Raw genomic sequence first — 24,652 nt, forward strand, 5'->3', positions numbered from 1 at the left:
TAAAATGTACACAGTCGCATTTTCTGTTCAACTTATAAAAATAATAAACATACATACAAAAATTGCCTTATCCCACTTTTTGGTGCAGTGCAGTAAAATATGTTATCAGTAGCGCTTGCAGCTGCTCCCCCTGAGTAAGAAGTCACACTGTCATCTACCACCCTAGTATGTGTGTATTGACCATTGATAGCGGGGAAGGTGTGACACTGTGGCTGTGCTATGGTATAGAGATGTCACATGGCTGGGATTACTCCTGAAGATATTACTGCAGTGTTTTAAGAGCTTACTAGCTTCAAGGTAAGCATGGGTGAGGGCATTCCTCTTTTATATAGCTAAATACAGGTAGACAAGCAAAAACCATTTCTAGCACTTGCAGGCAATATTTATCTAAACTGATGGTGAATATAGATGATGCAATTGCAATGGGGTGTCACCATAGCTGATTGGTTAATGTTAGTAATGGTGGAGCACCAATCTTGCTGCATTTGCCAATGAGCTGTGTAGCTCTCCAACCTGTCTATTTTGCTGAACAGTAGACATGGCCAATGAGAGAGTAATAATTGCAGCTTGCATTTAATACAGGTTGTATGCAACTTAGATTTGGGCCAGCCAAATTCACTTCCTGTTTCTTTTGATTGGCCCAATCCAAAGCTGCATACAATTTTGCATGTAACCTAGAATCAGGAATATCTCATAGACCATCTATATTAACCAGAGTAGGCTCCGTTTACACTAAGGCTGGCTTCAGACTACCGGCTGGCATTAGCGATGCGGCCCAAGAGCCATATCGCACCACCAAAAACAGGCCTTCGGGGATTACCGTGTTGGTGTGCGGTAATCCCTTTCTTGCCAAGATCCAAACAGGAAGTGACGCTTGCTTGCAGTCACTTCCTGTTTTGGAACAGGCATGGGCACTGCACCGCCATCTTTTTTTAAATTCTTGTGTCACCATAGACTTACATGAATTTTGGTCCGCCGGAGTTCTAAGCATAACCGTGCGGTAATGTAGGTCTATCCAAGCGTCGGGATGCAGGGAAAATGTCACTTCCGTCGTATTGTGCTGCACCGCGTCGGTATGAACAGCCCCATAGATTTTCATTGGACCACACTGGCCCAGTGTGAAAGGGGCCTAAAGAGAAAAATGCTACATTTACTGGAATGGAATTAAATACAAAAACGTATGGTATATACATCCCATTTTATTAATAGGATGCGTTTCCACTGTCAAGCAGAATGAAAAAGGCATGATGCAGTCTCTGGACCGCAAATGCATAGTTCCAACTTACTGCATTTTTCCACAGCCTCACTGCTAGCATGCAGCAAATGTTGCAAGTCAGACACAATGGATGCCTATTGGAACAGACGGTGCAACGCAAATGGAGCAATCAATTGAACAATGTAAGCGTAACGCGCAGTTTATGCATAAGTCACATTTGTATCCTAGTGGGAACCTGGCCTAAATTTGGAATTCCTTTATTACTAGATTTCTCAAATTGTGGTTCTGAGACCACTAGTGGGCCACAGAGCGTTTGGTGGTCCCAAACAACAGGTGTAAAATTACATCCCTAGTCTAACATATTCACTACAGAGAATAAACAATACTGAATATACTCAAATAAAAAACAATCCGAGTATAAATCAAGGTACTTATTTTTTCCTTCAAACATTAGAAAATTTACTCAAATATAAACCTAGGGTAGAAACTCAGGCCACTACTTTCAACATCTATATTCCCATATCACTTCTCTGATGGCCTAGTGGCACCCTTCCTCACCTATACAGCATTCCCTGGTGTCTAGTGGTCTTCCCTCCCTCCCTCAAACAGCGTCCCTGGAGTGAAGGGGGTCACCCATCCCTTAAACAGCATTCCTGGTGTCTAGTGGTTCCCCCTTCCTCCTTCATATAGCATAAATGGTGTCTACCGGTTCCACCTTACGCTGGTACCTGGTGTCTAGGGGTTCCCCCTCCCCTACACAGCGTACCTGTGTTTATATGTGTGGTTTCTATACCAATATATAGCAATATATTGCTAAAGGAAGTGCTTCTGATGCTGTAACCAGGCAGCCTTAAAGTGGATCCGAGGTGAACTTTTACTCATTGCATAATTGTGTTCCTTTCCTATTGTTTATAGGGCATTCCGCAAGCCAAATACTTTTTGGTTTTTGTTTTAATACTCTAATTCCCTATAAACTAAATAAGCCACGCCCACAGGTTCAGAGAGCCTTGGCAGTAGCAAGTGCTCATGGGAGCTCAGTCTGGGCAGGAGGAGGAGGAGGTGTTACTAGCCATTGATTTCAGAGGCAGAGGGGAGGAGGGAGGAGGAGAGGAGATTAGGCTGATGGCTCAAGATACAGATAAGCCTGCCTCTGTGTAATGTTTACAAACAACATGCCTGCTATCATTGTATCACAGGAATAAATAATCATATTCTATTAAAACTGTTTGCAGCTAGCTTTGCTGTGTAAGCCATCTAAACTCTAAAGATAAGATATGTAGACAAGTTACTTGTTATAGTTAGTTTTTCATCTCGGATCTGCTTTAATTGTTGATTGCAGCCTTCTCTACATGTTGGTTGCAGTCTGGCTCTTGTCCTGCCTGTTGATTGCTGTCTTGTCAGCTCTTCTTCTCAACTAACATCCTGCCTCCGGATTCACCCATTTTTGTAGACTCAGCCGTGTCAGCTTGCTGCTAGTCTCGGCTAAGTTTATAAGAGGTGGAGCCTATTAGAGAGAACAGCTTGAATGGGATGGATCTCCTCCCAAAGACTCTTCAAACAAGCTGACAAGATGGCAATTACCAGGACAAATGCCAGGCTGCAATCACAAGAAAAAGCCTGAAATAAAAAAAGTGCTGCTGTTTTTTTCTGACACAACTTTTACACTCTGTGGAAACATGTAAGAAGTCTCAGGCAACCCATATACAATAGATCTAAAGTGGGGGTGCTTATCTATTCGATCTAATTTCAGGGTGATCTAATAGCAGATAGAGCAACACCATATCATCATAGGAATCTCCTGGCCTACAACGCTGACTATAAAAAGTAAAGGTGCATACACACATCTGATTTTTCACCTAATTGTTGTTCAAACCGGTTGTTTGAACCACTTAAAGTTCATACAACAAGTCGTTCAAACGTCATGTACACACAGACCAACAAATGGCTGATATGCTAATTTCACCTAATTTACATGTCGTTTGACTGGACAATGGACTAAATAGAACAATAGACTAGATCAAAGGGACTGGTGAAACAACTGTATGTTTGAATTACTATTAATTGGACAAATGACTACAAGTCGTTTGTACACATGTACGGACCTAACAGTCACTTGGTCCAACGGATCCGCCAAGCGGATCAGGCAAACTGGGTGTTATCAGTACACACGCCCAACTTGTCGTTCAAACAATTGGTTTGAACGACAGTTGGTCAAAAAAATCAGACGTGTGTACGTACCTTTAGTCTCTCAGTAGTGTTAGGAGGATTTGGATAGTGAGATGTTCAGTAGCTGGGGAACACAGAAAGCTCCATGCTTTCTAGAGGGATCTCTGGGTCATATGAATGATTTTTCCACATGTAATATCTCTGGGGTTGCATGCAAAACCACCTTTGTCATAGAAATAGGAAAACATAGTAGCATATTACAATACATAGCAAAATAACTTCGGTTAATGTAAACATAAATTGTATACATATTACTGTATACATACAGTTCCCTATGTCTATAAAAGGGGCAATCACCCTAAGTGAAACATTTAAAGGGAATACAAAGTCAAATGAATTCAGATATACTATACTGTATAACACCTTCATTAACCACTTCAACCTATCTAGACGGATATATACAGTGCATCCAGTGTATTTGTGGAGAGTGCACCACCAGTTTGTTACTAAATGAGGCACATGTGGTATCATTTTAATCGTGACCAGTTGTAGAGTACATTTTGGTGTGCCTTAAAGCTTGGACACACGTCACATAAAAAATGGGTAGGAACAAACTCAATCCAACATAAAAAAAGTAATTTTCACATTTATGATCAAACTTAGGAAAGTCTAAAGGCCCATACACACGTCAGATTTTTGCGAACGACGGGTCGTTTGAACGTCCCGTCGTTCAGTCGTCCGCACGCCAAATCGGGCGTGTGTACAGACTGTCGTTTGCGTGATAAGACTGAGTTTGGCGTGCGGACGACTGAACGACGGGACGTTCAAACGACCCGTCGTTCTCAAAAATCTGACGTGTGTATGGGCCTTTAGGCTAGATTCACAGTGGGACGTTGCGGTTTGATGCGATGTTAAAGTCGCAACACAAACTTACAACATAATGCGCCAAAAAATGCAACGCAGCATTACCATCACATACAGCAGATACAGTAGAAAAATACAAGCAATGAAAAGTATGCTTCCAAGTCATTACTGAGCATGTGCAAACAGTGTAACGCAGCTGATAACATGTATAACGCACTGCATGCAGTACTTTCACTTAACGTGCAACGTACTGTGAACGGGGCATTGATTTTTCATTGCAGTGCGTTATTCTGCGTTAAATGTTGTTTTAACGTGCGACTTTAATGTCGCACTGTGAACTTAGCCTGAGCAAATCTACAAGAGACATATGTGGTAACATTTTAACCCTGATAAGTTGTAGAAAAGAGTTTACAAAGGTTTAGGGTTGAAGCCCATGTCTTGTATATTCTTTTTAGTCACAAACTGAATCAAAAGCAATTACATTTTTGCATATTCTGTAGCAAAATAAAAGACTTGTAAAATGAAAACAAAGTGACAGAATATAAGAGAAAAAAACATGTATTGTTACCTTAGGAAGTTGGCTTTTTAAATATGTATACCATGAGGGTATTTTACTGGTTTTTTTTTTGCAAATAAGGGCTCATCAGTGTTGCCAACCGCCCGTAAATTTACGGGCAGCCCGTAATTTTTTAAGCAAATTAAGCTGCCCGTGAATTCCGTAAGGAATTCAGCAGCGTCCGTAAAAGGGCGGCCGATTGGCCGCCCGCCCTGTTTCAGGAGGACAGTGGCGCAGTGGAGGAAGAGCTGTTGGCAGCGGTGGAGAAGGGGGGCAATCTCCCCCCCCCTTCTCTCACCTTTAGTGCTCTCCCTCCCTCGCTGACTGTCCCCCTCCGAGTCCTAAGTGCGGTGTGGCGCTTGGCAGCGGGCGGGACTTACCTTCCGTCTCGCTCCTGCGCCGGAAGTTCTGCTGCTCTGGTCTGGACCAGACCAGAGTAGCGGCAGATGATCCCGCGCCGGCGACGAGAGAAGACGCAGGTAAGTTCCGCTCACTGCCGCCTGCCACTGCGCTACATCTACTGGGGACATATACCTCTGGCTACATCTACTGGGCACATATATACCTCTGGCTACATCTACTGGGCACATATACATCTGGCTACATCTACTGGGCACATATACCCCCTGGCTACATCTACTGGGCACATATACCTCTGGCTACATCTACTGGGCACATATACATCTGGCTAAATCTACTGGGCACATATAACCCTGGCTACATCTACTGGGCACATATAACCCTGGCTACATCTACTGGGCACATATACATCTGGCTACATCTACTGGGCACATATACATCTGGCTACATCTACTGGGCACATATACCCCCTGGCTACATCTACTAGGCACATATACCTCTGGCTACATCCATGGGCGTCCACAGAAAATTTTCCAGGGGGGGGCAAAAACGGGGTAGTGGGAGTGACAAAAAATGGGCGTGGCCACAAACCACGATGTGGGTGTGTTCACAGGCGGAACCAAATTTACATGAACTCAGCAATGGTGGGACATTAGACTAGGGCTATGGTAGGGATTAGATTGTGAGTGCCTCTGACACAGGTGTACCCCAGTTTAGGTAGTGACAGGGAAACTTAAGCCATGCCCTCTGTGTGGCATTAAGCCACACATCAGATTTTGCAGGAGGGTGCCAGTGGGTGGGAGAGGGTGACAATAGGCAGGGTGGGTGCCAGTGGGTAGGAGGAGGGTGCCAGTGTGTGGGGAGGACAGCAGAAAGGCAGAGAGAGACAGCTAAGAGGGAGAATGACAGCTGAGAGGCAGAGAGAGAGAGAGCAGAAAGGCAGAGAGAGAGAGAGAGAGAGAGAGAGAGAGAGAGAGAGAGCAAAGAGAGACAGCAGAAAGGCAGAGAGAAAGAGACAGCAAAGACAGTGCGCAGAAAGGCAGAGAGAGAGAGAGAGAGAGAGCAGAAAGGCAGAGAGAGACAGCTGAGAAGCAGAGAGAGAGACAGCAGAAAAGTAAAGAGAGCATGCAGAAAGGCAGAGAGAGAGTGAGAGACAGCGGAAAGGTAGAGAGACAGCAGAAAGGCAGAGAGTGAGCAGAAAGGCAGAGAGAGCTGAGAGGCAGAGAAAGAGAGACAGCAGAAAGGCAGAGAGAGAGAGAGAGCAGAAGGGCAGAGAGAGAGAGAGAACAGAAATGCAGAGAGAGAGAGAGAGCAGAAATGCAGAGAGAAAGACAGCAGAAAGGCAGAGAGAGAGAGAGAGACAGCAGAGAAGCAAAGAGAGAGCATGCAGAGAGGGAGAGAGGGAGACAGCACAGAGAGAGAGCTGAGAGGCAGAGAAAGAGAGACAGCAGAAAGGCAGCGAGAGAAAGAAAGAGAGCTGAAAGGCAGAGGGAGAGAGAGACAGCAGAGAGTGGGAGAGCGAGAGCAGAAAGGCAGAGAGGGAGAGAGACCAGAAAGGGAGAGAGAGAGAGAGAGAGAGAGAGAGAGAGAGAGAGTAAGAGAGAGAGAGAGCAGAAAGGCCAAGAAAGAGAGACAGCAAAAAGGCAGAGAGAGATAAAGAGACAGCAGAAAGGCAGATAGAGAGAGAGCAGAAAGGCAGAGAGAGAGAGAGAAAGAGACAGCATATAGGCAGAGAAAGAGAGACAGCATAAAGGCAGAGAGAAAGAGACAGCAGAGAGGCAGATAGAGAGCTGAGAGACAGAGAAAGAGAGACAGCAGAAAGGCAGAGAGAAAGAGACAGCAGAAAGGCAGAGAGAGAGAGAGAGAGCAGAAGGGCAGAGAGAGAGGGAGAGAGCAGAAATGCAGAGAGAAAGACAGCAGAAAGGCAGCAGCAGGCAGAGAGAGAGCAGAACGGCAGAGAGAGAGAGCAGAAAGGCAGAGAGATAGAGAGAGATACAGCAGAGAGAGAGAGAGGGAGACAGCAGAGAGAGAGAGAGCTGAGAGGCAGAGAAAGAGAGACAACAGAAAGGCAGAGAGAGAGAAAGAGAGCTGAAAGTCAGAGGGAGAGAGAGACAGCAGAGAAGCAGAGAGAGAGAGAAAGAGAGAGAGAGCAGAAAAGCAGAGAGAGAGAGAGCAGAAAGGCAGAGAGAGAGAGAGAGACAGCAGAAAGGCAGAGAGAGAGAGAGGCCAGAAAGGCAAAGAGAGAGAGAGAGAACAGAAAGGCCTAGAAAGAGAGAAAGCAAAAAGGCAGAGAGAGAGAAAGAGACAGCAGAAAGGCAGATAGAGAGAGCAGAAAGGCCGAGAAAGAGACAGCAAAAAGGCAGAGAGAGAGAAAGACAGCAGAAAGGCAGCGAAAGAGAGACATCAGAAAGGCAGAGAGAAAGAGACAGTAGAAAGGCAGAGAGAGAGCTGAGAGGCAGAGAAAGAGAGACAGCAGAAAGGCAGAGAGAAAGAGACAGCAGAAAGACAGATAGAGAGAGCTGAGTGGCAGAGAAAAGGAGATAGCAGAAAGGCAGAGAGAAATAGACAGCAGAACGCCAGAGAGAGAGAGAGAGAGAGAGAGAGAGCTGAGAGGCAGAGAAAGAGACAGCAGAACAGCAGAGAGAAAGATAGCTGAGAGGCAGAGAAAGAGAGATAGCAGAAAGGCAGAGAGAAAGAGCCAGCAGAAAGGCAGAAAGAGAGACAGCAGAAAGGCAGAGAGAAAGAGACAGCAGAAAGGCAGAGAGAGAGAGAGCTGAGAGGCGGAGAAAGAGAGACAGCAGAAAGGCAGAGAGAGCTGAGAGGCAGAGAAAGAGAGACAGCAGAAAGGCAGAGAGAAAGAGACAGCAGAAATGCAGAGAGAAAGAGACAGCAGAAAGGCAGAGAGAGAGAGCGAGAGCTGAGAGGCAGAGAAAGAGAGACAGCAGAAAGGCAGAGAGTAAGACAGCAGAAAGGCAGAGAGAAAGAGACAGCAGAAAGGCAGAGAGAGAGAGAGAGATGAGAGGCAGAGAAAGAGAGACAGCAGAAAGGCAGCGAGAGAGACAGCAGAAAGGGACATCCAAAAGGCTGAGAGAGAGTTGAAAGGCAGAGAGTGACAGGAGAAAGTCAGAGAGACAGAGACAGCAGAAAGGCAAAGAGACAGAGAGAGAGACAGCAGAAAGGCAGAGAGAGAGAGGCAGACAGCAGAATGTGTGGGTTTGCTCTGGGCACTCCGGTTTCCTCACATATTCCAAAAACATACAGATAAGTAAATTGGCCCTAGACTGTGATACATACACTACACAATATATAGACAAATGACTGTGGTTGGGATTAGGTTGTGAGACCTTCTGACGAACACTTAGTGACAAGACAATTTACTCTGTACAGAGAGAGGGAGAGACAGAGCACAGAAGACAGGAAGAGAAGAGAAGAGAGATGAAACAAAATACATTATTTGAGGGCAAGATGGGAGAGAAAACAAGTCAAGCGTGGTCTGACTGAGGGACAACTAAAGAGAACATAAATCAGACAGGCTGGGACAACGCATTCCTCAGACACTTGCATGTCAGCTTATCTATGTTATATTGCAGCTGACTGTTTACTTACTTTTCCCAGTCTGTGTGAAAGCTTTGGTCCTGCTCTGTCCCTTTGGCTCCGCAGACACTCGCAGGCTCTCAAGTCAAATCTCCCGGCAGTGAGAAGACGCTCAAGCGCGTCATTGAAGCAGCCAGGAAATAGAGGGGGCAGGGCGGCACAACTGAGGACAACACCATGAGGGGGAAAAATACAGTAAAAACAAAACAAAAAAAACACTGGCGTTACTGATGGGCACTTCAAGAAAGGGAACTTGAGTGGCCCCATAGGCTGCACAGCTGTATGTCCGGCAATGCGCTGAGAGACTGTCCCCCTGAGAGCTGTCCCTGACTGGCAGCTTGAAACCTCCGGGTTCAGGTGGCTAGGGGGAGGCAGCAGCTGGCCAGGGGGTGGCGCATGCCCTATTTTGCCATATGTGTGGACGCCCATGGCTACATCTACTGGGCACATATACATCTGGCTACATCTACTGGGCACATATACATCTGGCTACATCTACTGGGCACATATAACCCTGGCTACATCTACTGGGCACATATAACCCTGGCTACATCTACTGGGCACATATACATCTGGCTACATCTACTGGGCACATATAACCCTGGCTACATCTACTGGGCACATATACCTCTGGCTACATCTACTGGGCACATATACATCTGGCTACATCTACTGGGCACATATAACCCTGGCTACATCTACTGGGCACATATACCTCTGGCTACATCTACTGGGCACATATACATCTGGCTACATCTACTGGGCACATATAACCCTGGCTACATCTACTGGGCACATATAACCCTGGCTACATCTACTGGGCACATATACCTCTGGCTACATCTACTGGGCACATATACATCTGGCTACATCTACTGGGCACATATAACCCTGGCTACATCTACTGGGCACATATAACCCTGGCTACATCTACTGGGCACATATACCTCTGGCTACATCTACTGGGCACATATACCTCTGGCTACATCTACTGGGCACATATACATCTGGCTACATCTACTGGGCACATATAACCCTGGCTACATCTACTGGGCACATATAACCCTGGCTACATCTACTGGGCACATATACCTCTGGCTACATCTACTGGGCACATATACCTCTGGCTACATCTACTGGGCACATATAACCCTGGATACATCTACTGGGCACATATACCTCTGGCTACATCTACTGGGCACATATACCTCTGGCTACATCTACTGGGCACATATAACCCTGGCTACATCTACTGGGCACATATACCTCTGGCTACATCTACTGAGCACATATAACCCTGGCTACATCTACTGGGCACATATAACCCTGGCTACATCTACTGGGCACATATAACCCTGGCTACATCTACTGGGCACATATACCCCTGCCTACATATACTGGGGACATATACCTCTGGCTACATATACTAGGCACATATATCTGCTGGCTACATATACTGAGGGCACTGGCTGTTTGCCATTATGTGCATTTACTGGTGAAAAGCTGTCTCTTATTATGTGCATTTGCTGGTGAAATGCTGTCTCTTATTATGTGCATTTACTGGTGCAAAGCTGTCTCTTATTATGTGCATTTACTGGTGAAAAGCTGTCTCTCATTACGTGCATTTACTGGTGAAAAGCTGTCTCTCATTACGTGCATTTACTGGTGAAAAGCTGTCTCTCATTACGTGCATTCACTGGTGAAAAGCTGTCTGTCATTACGTGCATTTACTGGTGAAAAGCTGTCTGTCATTACGTGCATTTACTGGTGAAACGCTGTCTCTCATTATGTGTATTTACTTGCCATGCTCACTTTAGTCGCCGCAAATTTCCTCGAACATGTTGCCCCCTACCCATTTGACTGCCCCCTCATATGTGCCAGTCTAGAACCGGCCCTGTACCCCTGCCTACATATACTGGGCACATATACCCCTGGCTACCTGTTCTGGGGACATCTCTCCCCCTGGCTACCTGTTCTGGGGACATCTATACCCATGGCCACCTATTCTGGGGACACCTATAGACCTGGGGCTGCCTATTTTTGGGGAACCACTGCTGTCAGATTAAATGTGTTTGGGGGAACTGCTGCCAGATTATGTGTATGTTGGGGGAATCGCTGCTGCCAGATTACATCTATTTTTTGGGAACCACTGCCATATTATCTGTATTTTGGAAGAACCTCTGCCAGATTACGTGGATTTTTGGTGAAATGCTGTAAGATTACATGTATTTGGGGGGAAGCGGGGGGAAACACTATGGCAGAGCTCAAACTTCCCTGGCAGACCTTTCACAGCAATATTAAAATCATGTATATAAGGCTCCACCCATGACCACGCCCACATTCTGTTGCGTGGCCACGCGCGGCGCAAGGGGTTTTGTCAGTAAAAAAAATCTTTTGTCAGTAAATTTTTGGGTATTTGTCAGTAAAAAATAACATGCAAGGTTGGCAACACTGGGGCTCATAATCATGGATGGTGTACAATGAGAAATCAAAAAAACGTACGATCTTGTCACCATACATTGTGCTAGGAACATAATCTAAATGTTGTTATAACCAGAATAGATAAGCAAATAAAATGTGTGGGTTTAACTTGTACCTAGCACTGTTTATTATAAAGCTATAATGGATGTAAATGGAGAAATAGGGTGTTTTTTTCTATTATTTATCTTAATTTCATTGTAAAATGCATAGAAAATAAGGTATTTACTAAACAAAATTTTCACACACTAAAAGCCTAATTTGTCCTGAAAGAAAAACCAATATATAGATAATTTAGCTGTGATAAGGAGTAATAAAGTTATTGGCGAATGAATGGGAGCAGTGCGGATATGTGAAAAATTCTCTCGTCCTGAAGTGGTTAAAGCAGAAATTGTTGGTTCCACATATTCAGAGACATGTGGGTGTGCCCTTGTGTTGTGACAAGGCCAGTCTCATTCAGGGGTCCTTAAGCTGGGGGTATCTAGCCCACATGTCTGTGGATACGTAGAACCAACAACCTCTGCTTTACTGGAGATGCTATGTACAGTGGCTTGCAAAAGTATTTGGCCCCATTGAAGTTTTCCACATTTTGTCATATTACTGCCACAAACATGAATCAATTTTATTAGAATTCCACGTGAAAGACCAATACAAAGTGGTGTACACATGATTCCAAACATTTTTTACAAATAAATAACTGCAAAGTGGGGTGTGCGTAATTATTCTGCCCTCTTTGGTCTGAGTGCAGTCAGTTGCCCATAGACATTGCCTGATGAGTGCTAATGACTAAATAGAGTGCACCTGTGTGTACTCTAATGTCAGTACAAATACAGCTGCTCTGTGACGACCTCAGAGGTTGTCTAAGAGAATATTGGAAGCAACAACACTATAAAGTGTCCAAAGAACACACCAGATAGGTCAGGGATAAAGTTATTGAGAAATTTAAAGCAGGCTTAGGCTACAAAAAGATTTCCAAATCCTTGTACATCCCACGGAGCACTGTTCAAGCGATCATTCAGAAATGGAAGGAGTATGGCACAACTGTAAACCTACCAAGACAAGGCCGTGTACCTAAACTCACAGGCCGAACAAGGAGAGCGCTGATCAGAATGCAATCAAGAGGCCCATGGTGACTCTGGACGAGCTGCAGAGATCTACAGCTCAGGTGGGGTAATCTGTCCATAGGACAACTATTAGTCGTGCACTGCACAAAGTTGTCCTTTATAGCAGAGGGGCAAAAAGAAAGCCATTGTTAACAGAAACGCATAAGAAGTCCTGTTTGCAGTTTGTCACAAGCCGTGTGGGACATGTGGAAGAAGGTGCTTTGGTCAGACGAGACCAAAATGGAACTTTTTGGACAAAATGCAAAACGCTATGTGTTGCGGAAAACTAACACTGCACATCACTCTGAACACACCATCCCCACTGTCAAATATGGTGGTGGCGGCATCATGCTCTGGGGGTGCTTCTCTTCAGCAGGGACAGGGAAGCTGGTCAGAGTTGATGGGAAGATGGATGGAGCCAAATACAGAGCAATCTTGGAAGAAAACCTCTTGGAGTCTGCAAAAGACTTGAGACTGGGGTGGAGGTTCACCTTCCAGCAGGACAACAACCCTAAACATAAAGCCAGGGCAACAGTGGAATGGTTTAAAACAAAACATATCCATGTGTTAGAATGGCCCAGCCAAAGTCCAGATCTAAATCCAATTGAGAATCTGTGGCAAGATCTGAAAACTGCTGTTCACAAACGCTGTCCGTCTAATCTGACTGAGCTGGAGCTGTTTTGCAAAGAAGAATGGGCAAGGATTTCAGTCTCTAGATGTGCAAAGCTGGTAGAGACATACCCTAAAAGACTGGCAGCTGTAATTGCAGCAAAAGGTGGTTCTACAAAGTATTGACTCAGGGGGCTGAATAATTACGCACACCCCACTTTGCAGGTATTCATTTGTAAAAAATGTTTGGAATCATGTATGATTTTCGTTCCACTTCTCACATGTACACTACTTTGTATTGGTCTTTCACGTGGAATTCCAATAAAATTGATTCATGTTTGTGGCAGTAATATGACAAAATGTAGAAAACTTCAAGGGGGCCAAATACTTTTGCAAGCCACTGTATATCTTCTGGCTTCATGTGAGTTTGAGTGCAGGTGCCTTTAAATCTTACTCAATATCTGCCCAGCCTTTTGCATTGCCCAGCCCACATGACAAATGTTAGCTGAAATAAGTGGACAACCATTGATTAGCTACATTTATAAGGGTTTGCCACTTTGTGCTGAACCTGGACCTATGGTGCATTGCTTGCAAGCCTTGAAACTACACAAGGCAAGCTAGGTTGCAATTTGCTACAGAGGCCGAGGAACAGTGGAGGATGCCTGGTAGCTGCACATTTCCACTTTTGACTGTAAAATTTAATCTGAGGCTCCATCAACGTAAATGGAGCTGCAGAGTGCCACTTCAAGGTAGTTAAAATAGGTACAGTAGCACTGATTTCCACAGTGAAAAATCAAAATTACCCCTTTATATTGGGATCTTACGGGGAACAATCTAATTTGAAAAAAAAAAAAAAAGACTTGTGCTAGGATGGAACACATGAATGATACAATTTCCTGTTTGATCGACGGGTGACCGGACAGGATGCTGTACCCTGTGTACATGTTCAAACTGCTCCCCATCAATAATGGGATTGCTTTTCTGATGATAACTTCACAAAATTCATCCCTTTCTCGATCAGAAACAGATCAGACCTGTTGGAAACAATCGCTTGATTCCCGTCGATTGAAAGGGAAATTGCATTGTGTGTTCCCAGCATAAGGGTGAATTCACTCTACACGCTACGTTGTCTCATGAGAATCTATACAATTCATACAATTATCTGGGCATGTTCACATCTCTGCATTGTAGCAGGCCACATGGTGGGAGCTTAGCTCCTCCCCCACGCTTTGAAGACAGGAAAAAAGGGCATAGGAGCCCTTACGGATAAAATGGCATATTGTAAAAGCAGCGATTTGCACCCCCTGGCGCCAAAATGTACCGTCTTTATCCGATATGTGGCTAGGGAGGTAAAGTTCGGTGCCGGGAGGTGCCTGATTAGCAGCAGACATAGTACAGGAGCAATTTGCATTTCCGCAAGCTCCTTTACTATGACTGCCGCTAATCAGGTGCCTCCTGGTTTTAGCTCCAGGTCCACATTTTACAAATAAATTTAATTGATTATGATTTTAGAAAATACCTCATTTAATTAAATATTTTTGTTTTGTATAAATGGAGCTACAAACACATTTTAAATGCAGTATTTTTTCTAAAATAATTGTGAATTGAATGCATTAATAAAATAAATAAAAATAGCCTTGAATTTGTTTTTTTCCCCAGTTAGGCCTCTTGCACACTGCAAGCAATTCAGATTCAGATTCCGCTTTTTAATCTGTTTTTACTTCCGATTCAGATTCAGATTTGCAGTTTACTCCTTGCACACTGCAAATCTGAATCTGAATCGGAGGTAAAAACTGATTAAAAAGCGGAATCTGAATCTGAATTGCTTGCAGTGTGCAAGAGGCCTAATGGAGGCATTTACATACTTGACTTGCTTTGCAATATTTAGATTTGTGACATGGCATAATAATGTGTGTCACTCCTGAGGTGGGCGTGTATCTAGACTGCATACTTACTTTCCTTATCCATAAACATTTTCTCCTCACAGACTTATGTATACAAGCAGTGGTCACAGTGCCAAAGGTAGTGACGCATGGCTCTTATTACAAAGTGAAATGATGGCACTGGGTGGTGAGAGCAGTTTCATCACTGCTAGGTTTCTCCTTCTGTAAAGCGGACACGTGAACCTCAGGAATCCTGGCTGCCTTGCACTAAGCTTAGAGATTTGCTGTGACTGTTCATGCTCTAGTTTGTGCAGCCTAGATACAGTAACTAGTGACAATTTTCTTAAGAGAGAAATAAAGGAGATTTACTGTTTTAATACAAGAAAGCTGTCGCTCAGCTTTTTCTTAATACTTTTTAGCTGGGCCAGATGAAGACATATGTAAGATGTTTTAGGATGATTAGACGTGAAACACCCAGACAAGCCTCACATTTTCTGATGTGGCTGAAGTCCAAAGCCTGGATCTTGTCAGCATCTGCTAAGAAATTATAGCACCTGCTTTTTTTTTTTTAAAACACAGTGCTTAAAGGACATGCATGTTACTTTACTATCCCTAAAATAAGCAACGTATTCTTCACTTTATAAATTGTGGGTGGGGCTATGCGTGTCATCCTTTGTGTACATACAGCCTTGCAGTATAAAAATTACACAAAACAGTACTAATCTGACAAGATCTTTAACGATGATGATGATGATGTTAGTAATTGTACTAATTGGCTATATTTTATTTTTGCAGCAGTTATGATCACTTTTAATCTGCGATTGATCTATCTATCTGATCTATAGACTTCCAATTAATTTTAGATAGTTTATAAGAGGCATCACTACGGTTGTTGTCACCCAGTATGATAACTCGGGATGTCACACGTCTTTGCCCATGGACTTCTTCTCACACCACTCTAGTTGCCAGATGATCAGATTAGAAATAAATATTGTGTTTTGTGTAGTAGGCCTTTGACAGTATGTGATCCAAGTAATATAATTAGGCAGCATGTCTCTTAAAGGATACCCGAAGTGACATGTGACATGATGAGAAAGAAATGTGTATGTACAGTGCCTAGCACACAAATAACTATGCTGTGTTCCTTTTTTTCTACAGTGTGACCCTCACTGATAAGAAATTCCAACTATAAAACACTTTCCTAGCAGAAAATAGCTTCTGAGAGCAAGAAATAGGTAAAAAGGGGAATTTCTTATCAGTGAGGGTCACACTGTAGTCACTTCCTGTCTGAGTCAGGACTGAGTCAGCCACTTACATACCTGAGATTTAACTCTTTCAGGCAGAGAAAGAAAAAAAGGAACACAGCATAGTTATTAGCGTGCTTGGCACTGTACATACACATGTCTATCTCATCATGTCACATGTCACTTCGGGTATCCTTTAAATAACATAAGCAGCATGACCCTAAACAACACAATTAGGTGGCATGTCCCCATCTTGCAGTTAGGCACTACAAGTCCCAAATATCATAATTAGGCATCATGACTCCCAAATAACAGAATTAGGCAACATGACCTCCAGCTAACATATTATTATTATTTATTGTATTTATAAAGCGCCAACATATTACGCAGCGCTGAACATTAATTTAGGTTACAGACAATATTTAGGGGTGACATACATCAATATGACAATACAGGAATACAAGAAAACCAGATCACATAGCACAGTATGAGCATAAGGTAATGCTTAGTCAACATAATTAGGCAACATGACCTCCAGCTAACATAATTAACTGGCATGAGCCCTATATAACACAATTAGGCAGCATGAATCCCAAATAACACAATTACGCAGCATGACCCTAAATATCTCAAGTAAGCAGTTTGACCCCCTATATAACATAATTGAGCAGCATGACCATTAATAACATAATTAGGCAACATTACCCACATATAACATAATTGGGCAAAGTGACCTCCAAATAACTTAATTAGGCAGCATGGACCAAAATATAATTAGGCACCATGACCCACAACAATATAATTAGCCACCATGATTCCCAAATAACATAATAAGGCAGCAAGACCATGAAATTAAATAATTAGACACCATGACTACCAATCGCCTCATCCTCTCTTCAATGCAGCCTGTCTGTGTGTGGCAGCCTTCCTTCATAGGCTCCCGATGTCACAGTACCTGTATTTGGGAGCCTATGGAGGAATGCTGCCACACTCTGACAAAAATACTGACTACTAGGGAAGGCGTTATACTAGCCTAGCCACACTTTTTTTTTGGGGGGGGGGCTTATACACTTACCACAAGAAAGAGGGGGCAGTTCAGAAAATGGCTGTCAGTTGGTAATGATGTGTAGCTCTCGGTAGTATTGAGACAGAGCAGGACAGGCTATGGGTTTTAGAAATCTTGTAATTAGAATGCTACAAATTTATCATGTATAAGTTCATTTTGTACTGATTACGTTTTTTTCATTAATTTTCATTATTGTTATTATTGATATGGTAAAAGTAAATGCTGTTATTGAAAGCTTAAGCCTTAGGTCTAAACAAGAATTTTCCTTTAATTTTTAATGGCAGCATTGTTTAGCTTTCAAATCATAAACTATTAAAGGTTAAATTCCTTGTGTAATTGTCCCATATGCTTGTAAAAAAATAATAGCAATAAACATATTTACTTTTGCTGAATGATTACTTGCTAATGCTATTTCCTGCAGTCTTCAAAACAAGCCATCTTCAGGTCAGCAGAGACTGGAGGAATCTGCTCATGCTCTTTGGTATTTTATCTGGCTGGAAGGCTCAGGGCTCATACTCTGTGGTATATTCTGTCTGGAAGATTCGGGGCTCATACTCTGTGGTATATTCTGTCTGGAAGACTCGGGGCTCATACTTTGTGGTATCCTTTGTCTGGAAGGCTCGGGGCTCATACTCTGTGGTATCTTCTGTCTGGAAGGCTCAGGGCTCATACTCTGTAGCAACTTCTGGCTGGAAGGCTCAGGGCTCATACTCTGTGGTATATTCTGTCTGGAAGGCTCAGGACTCATACTCTGTATCATCTTCTGGCTGGAAGGCTCAGGGCTCATACTCTGTGGCTTATTCTGGCTGGAAGGCTCAGGGCTCATACTCTGTGGTATATTCTGTCTGGAAGGCTCAGGACTCATACTCTGTGGTATCTTCTACTCAGGGCTCATACTCTGTGGTATATTCTGTCTGGAAGGCTCAGGGCTCACTCTGTGGTATATTCTGTCTGGAAGGCTCAGGACTCATACTATGTGGTATATTCTAGCTGGTAGACTCATACTATGTGGTTTATTCTGTCTGGAAGGCTCAGGGCTCATACTCTGTGGTATATTGTAGCTGGTAGGCTCAAGGCTCATACTCTTTGGTATATTCTGGACAGGGCCGGAGTTCTGGAAAGGCCAGAAAGGCCACGGCCTAGGGCGATAAAATCAGATAAGATAAGAAGGGCAGCATGACTTGGAGAGAGAAGAGGTCATATGTCAAAGTAAATCATCTCTTCTGGTCCCGCAGCGCAGCCATCCAGCGCCCTGCTCTGCTGAATTCCAGAGTTCCCCAATCCCTGCTTCTCTCTCTCACATTTCCTGATGTGAGAAATGCCAGGGATTTACATTACAAAGCAGATAGAAGTAAGTTAGACTGAGTTTTAATGCAGGAATTCCCAAACATCAGTGAGGTCTGCTAGTTTCTTCACCTCTTTTACAGCTTTGACACTGACCCAGCAGTTGTAAATTACTTTAACTAATCCTAATTTATGACTCTCTCTTTTTTTTCCTAGCTAGCAATGATCGCTTGTCTTATTCAGTTAACTCTTTCCTGGCTCATTTCTGTCCTTCATCTCCTACCATCTATGAGAACTGCTTGATTCCCTTTCATTGCTAAACTGTGACTTTAAAGGACACCTGAGCTGTTACTACCTCTATGCTAGTGTGTATGGTTTGGCATCCTTCTGCTTTCCTGTAGCAGTAGAGCATTGTACCATCTTAGCCATCAGAGAAAGCAGAACGTTTTGAATCAGGGTGATACCATTTAATTGCTTAAAAGAAAAAGAGAAAGCTTTCTCCTAATAAGCTTTCTTCAGACTTTGTTCCTGTATACTGTCTATATGTTAGAGCACACCACCATATGTACATTCAGCATTCAAAAGCGATACATAGATTTTTCAGCAAATATAAATAAATGTCATTCAGATGCTTTAAAGTTGAGCTGAAGTCTTGCACAGAACAGAAGGAAAACAGAGAAATGTACCATGTATGTATTTCGAGAGCCTGTCTAATTCCCCCTCCTCTGTGTCTAATCACAAATTGTAATTTATCTCTACAATGTGTCACCTGACTGTTACAACATCTAAGCTCATTTGAAAGCACAGGATGTTAAAAATATGTCTGCATCCATAAAAGCAGGAAGTAGACACACTGCAGATTTATTGAAGTATTTGTATCAGCTGTAACAAAGAAATGTTTTTCTTCAAAGGATATGTTGTTGTGTATCTTTTAGAGCAGAGAGGAAGTTTTGAGTTCAGGTCCACTATTATTACAACAGAACATCCAATGTGGATCCTGACAGGATGTTTGCTACTTACCTGTTCTCTGTTTTGGATGAGCTTCTCTCCATTGCACTGCCCTGCCACCTGTTTGTGGCTCTGACTGTAGCCAGTCGCACAGAGTACAAGGAAGCAGCGCATGCTCTGGCCACTCGCGCTTCCTGTAATTTCTCGCTCCTGCCCAGATGTGCACAGCAACCGAGGCCGGTACAGTGTTAAGCATTCTTGACAAGTACCCGTCATACATCAGTGTCATTTCTCAAGTATGCATGCCCAGAACACTATCGGCTGCTGTGCACATTCGGGCAGGAGCGCAAATTACAGGAATTATTTGTTGACTGGGGGGCAGAGCAGTACAATTGAAATAAGCCCATTTAAACCAATGATCGCTAGACAGGGTGTTGGACAAAATATTTTTTTTTGGGGGGGGGGGGGGGGCACTTGGTGACAGCAGGCCTAGGGCACTGGAAAGTACAAATCCGGCCCTGATTCTGGATGGTAGGCTCAAGACTTGTTCTCTGCGGCTTTTTTACCCTTTTCATGATGCATCATACACTGCTAGTATGAAAGTAATCGTAGTTCTTAAACTATCCAAACTATCTCCTGACTTTGCTGCCTTTTGTGTAAAGTAACCTGGAGCAAAAGTGGAGAAATTGGTAAAAGTGATGGTCGAAATTCTTGTTTCATACAAAAGATGAAACCTTATTGATTACAGTTTGTAACTACTCCACATTAGTGAGGGCCAATGAGAAGTCATTAATTTACATTAATACAGATTTTATGGTAATTTTATGCAAATTGATGCAGCGTGGAATCTGACAAATCAAAATCCTTAGCTACTGCTTCTGAGTGGATCCATTTAAATCCGTTAACATAAAATTTGTATCAGCTCAGAATTATCAGCATCTCATTAACCATCTTTACTCTACATTTCCTCCAGTGTTTCCTTTTCTTCTTCTTCTTGTTTTCAGCCTGCCTGACTACTTTCTCTCTCACTACAGCTATAAAGTATAGCCAGTCATCTGTGTACTACACAAGGGTGCAGGAGTTAGAGAGAACCTGAAGTCAGAGGGATGTGGAAGATAACATATTTATTTAATTTTAAATAATAGCAGTTGCCTGGCAGTCCTGTTGATCGTTTGCCTCTAATACTTTTAGCCATAGACCCTCAACAAGCATGCAGCACAGATGTTTCAGACTGAATCTGGATGGATTAGCTACATGCGTTTTTCAGGTGAGTGATTCAGAGTGATTCAGACACTACTGATGCCTGAAAACTCAGCAGGACTGCCTGGGAACTGATATTGTTTAAAAGGAAATATGGCAGCCTCCATATACCTCTCGCTTCAGGTTCCTTTTAAAGGACCTCTATCAAGAAGTCATTGTGAAAGGGGCAATGTTTTTCAAAATATGTCAGCATAAAATGTTAATGAAATCCCAAAAGAAACAAATTTATTTTTGCTTTACATAAACGTGTCACTGAGTGTTTGAACTGAACCACATTTCCAGGTAAATTATTTGTTACTGTGTCTGTCTATTATGTGTGAACTCTGCACAAGCATCCACTGGACAGGCAGAGAAATATGAAGGTGTGTTTACAGCACACATAGCTCCCAAACGTCCATTTTTTGGGGAGGGACAGGTTTTGGATTAGTCCATCTCTGCATGGGGGATTCTTTGCATTTCCTTTATTCTTTTAAAAAGTGTTTCCTGGGAAGGACTTATACAAAAATGCCAGAAAGCCTGTTTACTCACGTGCAAGCTTTTGTGGCAGTTAACCTGTGCCACTGCCATTCAGGGAGTGCTTTTGAAAATAAAGGACTTCCTAAGAATCCCCTATGAGGAAATAGACTAGTCCAAGGCCTGTCAGATTTGTACTATCTACTGCAAGTGACAGCATTATAGGGACATGTGTACACGTATTTTAAATTTCACATTTCTTTGTGATAGTGGTCCTTTCAGTAGACTCAGTTACATATAAAATAAGATAATGAGAATCCACCCAACAAGTACCAATAATGCTTGAGTTACCCTAACAAAGAGCATCCATGTCTGACATTTTCTAGTCTGTGGTGTTACTGTATCTAAACAAACAATGGCTTTAAAGTTTCTGTTAGTCCTGGGAAAATTAGCTTAGGAGTCTGCAGTCTCAACTGTGTGATTTTCAGTGAAGATGCTCTCAGTGCAAGCCATATAATTGTATTAGCTATTAAATCATGGTTTCTGGAAATGGCAATGTAATGAAAAATCCATATTCCATTAAGTATCTGTTATTCTGTTTGACGTTGGTAAATGGATCTTAGTGTGTATTCATCTTCGCTTTCCAAAATAAAACTAACTAATCAGGTCAAGGTTTATACAAAAGAGAAAATGTTGCCTTATTGCTATTATTACATGAATCAGTAGCAGGTAGAGAGGATGAAAACAATGATCAAATATGCAAATTGCTGTGTGACTGCAAATGGAAATGTACAAAGTTGCAACTGGAAATCCACAGCAGGTAATCAGCGATATCTGATTAGTCTCTGCATACTGGGTTGTTGCTGCCCATTTTGGTGCCCCAGGCCAGGCTTCTTTTGTTTCACCCTCCACTTCCCAATCAAAGTTAATTAGTTTTGCTGGTACCATTAACAAATTAATAAATTATATACAAAAAATAATGTTATTTCTCAAAATCTACAAAGGATACCTACATTATTAACAGGTTGGACACACCTCACCAACTCAAACTAATTGAACCCACATATAAACCATTCCTATAATTGTTATGAGGAGTGTGTAACCACTTTTTAAAGGCATTGTAATGCCTGGCAGATCTCTTGTTTTACTTCAGCCACTATACCCCAATCTAGTGCTGTAACTCTGAGCTCGGCCCACAGTCTTCACCTATAGACAAGCCCCCACTTGAACAGAAACTGAATATGTCTCCTGACTTCGGTTGCCCCCAGGTCTTAACGTGCAAGGTATAGCGGCTGAGGCCGGGAAAACCAGAGTACCACAAGAGCAAGCAAGACTATGCAGCTGGGTGATATTAGGTAATAGAGCGGAATGTAGGAGATTACACAGATCACACCAGGAGCTATGAACAAGGGAGCAAGATTGCTCAGAACGACCGCAGCTGTGAGCTTCCGATAACCGCCACAATAAACAAGACACAATGGTTGCTCAGTGCGACCGCAGCACTGAGCCTCTGATGTTCACCACACTGAGATTATGGACAGGCAACAGACAGACAGACGGAATGCTTGTCAGTTAGCAAGACACAATGGTTGCTCAGTGCGACCGCAGCAGTAAGCATCTGATGTCCACCACACTGAGTAACAAGAACAAACAACAGACAGATGGAATTCTTGTCAGTTATCAAGACACAATGGTTGCTCAGTGCGACCGCAGCAGTAAGCATCTGATGTCCACCACACTGAGTAACAAGAACAAACAACAGACAGATGGAATTTTTGTCAGTTATCAAGACACAATGGTTGCTCAGTGCGACCGCAGCACTGAGCATCTGATGTCGACCGCACTGAATAACAAGGACAGGCAGACAGACGGAATGCTTGCCAATCTAATCGCTGCCCCAGCGATAGCAAACATCCACACTGGCACGGACAAAACAAACAAGTAGGAGCGTAACAAATAGCAACTGCTATAGTCACATCCACAGGAACAGGACCAGCAGCAACAGACAGATAGAAGGATTGTTAGCCAATCTAATTGCTGCCCCAGCAATAGCAAACATTCACAAAGGTTCAGACAAGACAAACAGGAAGGAGCGTAACTAATAGCAACCACAGCTATAGTGAGGTCCACAGGAACAGAACTAGCAGGAATACTACCAGTCACCAACGTGGTGAAGGCAGTCGCCAAGCTATCAGGATAGGAAAGACGTCACTGTACCCCTGCGGGTGCAGTGAACATCCAAGAAGGCAAGGCAAGGTAATGCAATACAATTCAAACTTCACACAAGGAACCCAGCAGTCAACTAAGGCAAAGCTGAACGCTATGACGGGCAAGGTGTGAGAGGAAGAGCAGACTTTTCTATGGACATCAGCCAGTGAGAGCAGACATGCAAATTCCCAACATACAACATACTACAACATGCATGTAGGAAATCCAGAGCTGTCTGGCTGAAGTTAAACTGCAGCAAGCCATAGGTGGATTCATGACAACATCCTGAGCTGCTCTGAACTACAGAGTGATTGCAGATGGCAATGAGACTTATTGTGAATTCAATCAAAACCAAGCAACAGAATGCAAGCAGAGAAAACAAAACTGCTCGGTTGCAGCTCCACTGCAATCGACAGGACATGCTACAGGAAGGATCCTTACAGGCATTATACTGTTTATGTACAGCATGGGTCTTTATAGGTCAGAAATGCAAAAATCAATACAGAATGAACTTTTAAAAAACTGAAAAATAGGCCAAAGACCTCAGGGGACACGTAAACACACTTTAGGTTTTTGGCTGTTAGGAACGATTGTTTCAGCTGAGGAAAGTTTCCATGTGTATAGCTTTAGTTAGCATTCCACCGCTAATTATAGGAGGAACAGGAGAATGTACTTTGGACCAGGAGCGCCATTAAACCTTGTATTTTCTCCCCGTGTTTGCCTGGGTTGTCTCAGGGCACTCTGGTTTCCTCCCACATCCCCAAAACATACTGATAAGCCATTTGGTTCCCCCTCAAATTACCTTAGATTATAGTAGGGACATTTCATTATGGCTATGTTAAGGGTTAGGTTGTGAGTTTCTCTGAGGGCAGTGACATGAATATGGACTCTTTAAAAGATACCTGAGCCAAACACAAGAAGGCTAACTTAGCACAGAGGTATGTTAGGACTGCAGGAACATACCTCCGTGTATTATCCTTTGTCTCCTGTGCTGTTGACGTGGAAGTTCTTCCGGGGTCAGCGCCATTCTTAACCACTTCACCACTGAGGGGTTTTACCCCTTAACCACCAGAGCAATTTTCACCTTTCAGCGCTCCTTCCATTCATTCGTCTATAACTTTATCATTACTTATCACAATGAAATGAACTATATCTTGTTTTTTTTTTGCCACCAATTAGGCTTTCTTTAGGTGGGACATTATGCCAAGAATTATTTTATTCTAAATGTGTTTTAATAAGAAAATAGGAAAAAATGTGGGAAAAATTTATTATTTTTCAGTTTTTGGCCTTTATAGTTTTTAAATAAGGCATGCTACTGTAATTAAAACCCATGAAATGTATTTGCCCTTTTGTCCCGGTT

General features: G+C 43.1%; 1 protein-coding gene across 9 annotated transcripts in view; it reads left to right on the top strand.

The window, feature by feature from the left end:
* Nucleotides 1-24,652, top strand: part of SLC4A4 (solute carrier family 4 member 4) — a 403,790-nt gene that overhangs the window by 82,843 nt on the left and 296,295 nt on the right. The gene's annotated exons all lie outside the window — the stretch shown is intronic.

Source organism: Hyperolius riggenbachi, chromosome 1 (assembly GCF_040937935.1).
Source record: "Hyperolius riggenbachi isolate aHypRig1 chromosome 1, aHypRig1.pri, whole genome shotgun sequence".
Lineage (NCBI taxonomy): Eukaryota > Metazoa > Chordata > Amphibia > Anura > Hyperoliidae > Hyperolius > Hyperolius riggenbachi.